The 5,245-nt window shown below is 38.3% G+C and overlaps 1 pseudogene; it reads left to right on the forward strand.

Annotated features, from left to right (window-relative positions):
• The first annotated feature begins 589 nt into the window (after positions 1 to 589).
• LOC111740459 lies at positions 590 to 708 on the forward strand (annotated as a pseudogene).
• Positions 709 to 5,245: the final 4,537 nt, after the last annotated feature.

Genomic DNA, 5,245 nt, shown 5'->3' on the forward strand with positions numbered 1-5,245 from the left:
CTAACATTTTATGTTTTTGATGTTGCAATTTACATCTATTTATATAGCATATCCATTCATGACATATAGCAGCTATAATAGTTTTTAATACTTTTGTCTTTCAACTTTTACATTAGAGTTAAGTGGTTAATATATAATCATATCACAATATTAGAATATTTTGAATTATTTTATATACTCATTTTTACCAACATGCTGTATGTTTTTATATGCTTCCATCTTACTAAATAGCATCTTTTTATTTCAACTTGAAATTTTTCTTTTATTATTTCTTTTAAGGTGTGTCTAGTGGTCATTAAATTCCTCAATATTTGTCAAGGAAAGTTTTATTTCTTCTTTATTTCTGAAGGACAGGTATACTAGATATTGTATATGTCATTCAGAGGTTTTCTGTTGTTGCTTTGTTTGTTGACTTTCTTTCAGCACTTTGAATATATCATTCCTCTCTTTTTTGGCCTGCAGTGTTTCTTCCAAGAAATTCACTGATAGTCTCATAGGAGTTTCCTTGTATTTAAGATTTTGTTTTCTTAATTTTTTAAAAATTCTCTCTTTGCATTTGATTTTGACAGTTTTATTAAAACTTCTTGGAACCTACGGCCATGCCACCCTGAACAATCTCAATCCCAAATGATCTCGGAAGCTAAGCAGGGTTGGGCCTGGTTAGTACTTGGATGGGAGACCACCTAGGGAGACCAGGTGCTATAGGCATCAAAAAAATAAAAATAAAAAAATAAATAATAATAAAATGTCTTGGATAATTCTTTTTGGGTTGTACTTGTTGGAGACTTACGAGTTTCATGTACTTGAATGTTTAATTATCTTACTAGATTTGGGAAGATCTCAGCCATTATTTGTTTAACTAAGCCTTCTGCTCCTCTTACTTTCTCTTCTCCTGAGACTCTCATACTGTGTAAGTTGTTTATTTAGATATTATTCAATAATTCAAACAATCTTTCTTTACTCTTCTTATTTTTTTAAATTCTTTTCTCCTCTGAATATTTCAAATGATTTTTCTTCAAGTTTACAGATTCTTTAATTTGCTTGATCAAGACTACTATTGATGCTCTCTACTGCATTTTAAAAATTTTATTCATTGCATTATTTAGCTCCAGCATTTCTGGGTTTTTTATTTATTTTTTTATTTTTTTATGGTAACTTTGGTTAACGAAATCCGATAAGTTTCAATTGTACATTTTAACAGTAAAGCCTGTTTTTTGCTTTTTATAATTTATATATGTCTGTTAAATTTCTCATTTGTTTGTGTATTCTTTTCATCATTTTATTTAATTTTGCCTCTGTGTTTTCTTGTAGCTCACTGAGCTTCCTTAAAATAAATATGTTGAATTTTTTTATCAGGCAAGTCACAGTTCTTCATTTCTTTGGGATGAATTACTGGAAATTTATTATGCTTTTTGTTGATGTTATGTTTTATTGATATTTCATATTTCTTGAAGTTTCACAACGTTCTTTGCATTTAGGAAGCAGTCACCTCCTCCAGGCTTTACTGACTGCCTTAAAGAGAGAAACACTTTCTCTCAGTTTTAGTGATTCTGAGACTTTCTCAGACATTTTTCTGTGGATACACACCTCTTGTCTCTTTTGGGGAGAATCTTCTAATTGATTTATGACCAAAAGGGAGAATTTTGGATAAAAAAGGAGGTTCTATAGAAAAGAATCTTTCAGGGTGATCTGATTATAAATTTCTAACTTGGCCAATCATGGTGAGTAGTCACACTCAGGAATATATCTCCTTTAATAAAAGACTTATCTTTGTCTGAAGCAAGCTCTGTCCGTTGTTTCTGTACATCTAGATTAACACACTTCTGAAATACCTCTTTTCAGACCCTTCTTTACCACTCTTTAAGACCCCTCCTTATAAAGCATGTGCGCCTTCAAGAGAGCACATAATCTTAAGGTATAATCCAATCTTCTTTCTCCCATATTCATATAATCTTCTTTATGTTCCTTCATTAATCTCAAATGCATAAAATAAACTGCAAACTATTATTCTTGGAAGCATTTTTCTCAGTTTGTTGTGATCTAGCTTCCAGGCATATCCTCTGTTTGGCTCAAATAAATTTTTATAAAAATTCTCTACAGGTTTGGATAGTCCTAATGACACAATTCTTCTGGAAATTGTTTTAATTATATTTAATGCTTTTAATAATTTAAAATTATTAATATCCCCATTAGAATCCTTTTCTATTACCTGAGGTTTTAGAGTTTGAATAATGCAGTTGTATGTTTTCACTGTCTTTAGTGAATTGTTTTTTCATATTTTGTAATTTTTATAGAAAGTTAATGTTTGCAGAGTTACTTTCTTCCTGTAAGAATTCTGTTTGGCATATTTTTGAAGTTATCTCCTCAAATAGTTTCTCATTTAGTTTTTAAGGCATACCTTGGGTTTCACCAACCTATAAAAATATAAAAAAAATATATAAAAGTAAATAAGTAAGGCTTGTGGGCCATGAGGCCTCTGTTGCAACTACTCAACTCAACTGTTGTAACATAAAACAGCCATAAGCAAATAAATGAGTAGCTGTTAATAAATCTTTATTTACAAAAATAAGCAAATATCCTCCAGGCTGTAATGTGTGTCCCATGACCCATGACTTTCATTAGAAGAAGGCACTCTTAGTTTAAATCATAGAAAGTGCAGGATTAATATTTGGCATCTCAGGGTGGGCTCTCAAGTTTCCTGGTATTTCATATCCAAGTCTCAGGAAGAGAAACTATTGTTTATTCCTAGTGCCAGTGAGTACATATTCTCCCATAAATTATTTCTGTGTGCTTACAGCCCTTCAAATAATATGGCTTTTTCTACAATTAAAATTCTCAACATGCAGCAGGTCCAGCAGCATTTGAGTGTTAGAACCCAAGATTCTGAATGCAGACTTCTTTTACCAGTGTAGTTGATTGGATTATGTTGGCATGCCTTTGAATAATAAATAGATGATCAATACAACATAATTTTTACATTTCGATGTTCTCAGGAAGTAAGAAAATTTTTCAAGGAACTCAAAATAAGCAAACAAACAATAGCTCTATAAGGAGAAACATAAACTATGAAATGAGGTAACATGTAAAGGGCAAGGTTTTTGGAACCATTGCAATGTGAGCTTTGTGCACAGAGTAAACCATAGACCTGAGTAACTATATTAAGAATTAAAGATATTATATTAAAATTGCACTAACTATTGTTAACAGATTTTTTTTTTTTTCAAATTTTAGAGGCTTACCAAGGTGTCAGCGCCAAGCTGATCAAGAAGGGAAGGTTTCGGTGCTGAGATGCCCAGTTGAAAGAATGCACAACGAGCCAACATGAGAATGAAATGGCAGACACTAACTTTATTGCAGGGAGCCTGTGCTTCTACACTAGGGGACTGCATGGGATTTATATATGTCAGAGAATAATAATGGCATTCTGCCACACATGCATAATAAACAATAAACTGAGTCATATTTACATAAGTTAGGCACAGGCACCCTACTATTTTAAAATAACATTTTAAATCCAGAGTCTTATCCCTAGCCATGAGCCTGGACCACAGCCAGACCTGGGACCCATGCTCCACTCTTACAGAGTTGTGGCGCAGGATCTGGCCCGGAGGGCACTACCTTGGGCCCACAGTCCATAACTACAATATAAAGAACAATAAAATACTACCAGGCTACAGGCGACAAAGGCTAGGATGGCTACTGTCCACCGCCAGGAGGACCCCCAGGAATTCCACCAAATTGTCAGAGGGTCTTCTCCCAGGGCATGGATGGCTTAGACTTCAGCATCCATTTCCTGGAGAGTTGCTGTGCCTGCTCAGCATTCTACATTCTACATGGAGCAGGGCATAGGTGTCCACAGTCTCTCTAGGTGCTGCTCAGCACACCAGGGGCATTGTGTCATGGCAACTTGTGCTTGTGCCTGTGTCAATGATAGCCCCCATGGCTTCACTACCTGTCCCATGGTATGGACGCCTGCATGCACCAGTTTTTGGTGGAGCCAGGGGCTAGAACCGGTGGTACACGGGCAAAGCAGATTTGTGCCAGTGAATCACCTGCATCATTGCCTGGGGCCTGTAATGGCCGATGAACAGAGACATGATATATAGTAGTTTCCTGTTGAAGACCCCACTTCTGGAGGTCTGCGCATAACCCCTGGCCCCATAGGGCTATCATTCACTCCTCAGCAGCCCATTGGGACAGCCACAGAGTCAGACCTCAATACATAGCCCACTGTTAGTGCAGAAGTGCACTGGGCCAGTTTCATTCATGAGGACCAACCACGTAGCATGAAGCTCTGCCCATTGGCTGGATTGCCCAGAACCAGTCTCATACCAGAAGGTTTCTATAGACGTCTGTAACACCATGGCAGCTCGGGTTGGGGGCTGCCCGTGGCATGAGTCATCTATGTACCAGGCATCCTCAGGGATGGGAGCCTGAACCTCTACATGGAGACTTGGTACATCTCCCATCTCAGCAGGTTACACCAGGAGCTCTGTTTGAAATTGCACTAGTCCCGATAGGGAGTACAGTTGATCTGACAGGGGGCTCACAGAGAACTGCGCCCACTGCTCCAGGTACGCGCCCCCGCCGCCTTGGTCAGTGTAGGGATTTGTGCAATTCTCGTACAGGCAGTCTTCACCCAAGATCGTAGCCACCCCTCTTCAGGGTACGTGGACTGCATAGTTACGGAATTAGGGCCAGTGATGGCCTCACTGTCAGAAGAGCTGTATATATGGCAACCAGTTGCTTCTCTATCAGAGTATACCATGCTTCCGCGCCTTACCATGACTGGGACCAGAAGCCTATCGGCACCTTCCAGGAACTATGTTTCTGACACAAGCCCCATCCAAACTCTGCATCATCTACCTGCACCGTAAGCAGTAATGGGATTTACTATACATAGAGTTTGAGCTTGTACTACTTCTTGCTTTGTAGCCTTAAAGGCCTCTTCTATCTCAGGGGTCCAATCCCATTGGGCATCCCGTCGCACTAGATGGTGCAGGAGTCGCATCAAGGAGGCTAAATGAAGAATGAACACTCTCCATAACCCCAGCAGTCCCAAATAAGTTTGGAGCTGCTTAACAGTTTCAGGTTGGGGATATGCCTGTATCTTATCAATCACTGCCTCTGGCATTATTTTTGTCTAACCCAATCAGACAACTCCCAAGAATTTGACAGAGATCCCAGGTCCCTGGATCTTGTCCTCATTGACTGCCCACCCCATCAGTGAGAGATTCTTGCAAGC

The sequence above is a fragment of the Pteropus vampyrus genome, unplaced genomic scaffold (assembly GCF_000151845.1).
Source record: "Pteropus vampyrus isolate Shadow unplaced genomic scaffold, Pvam_2.0 Scaffold63, whole genome shotgun sequence".
Classification (NCBI taxonomy): Eukaryota; Metazoa; Chordata; class Mammalia; order Chiroptera; family Pteropodidae; genus Pteropus; species Pteropus vampyrus.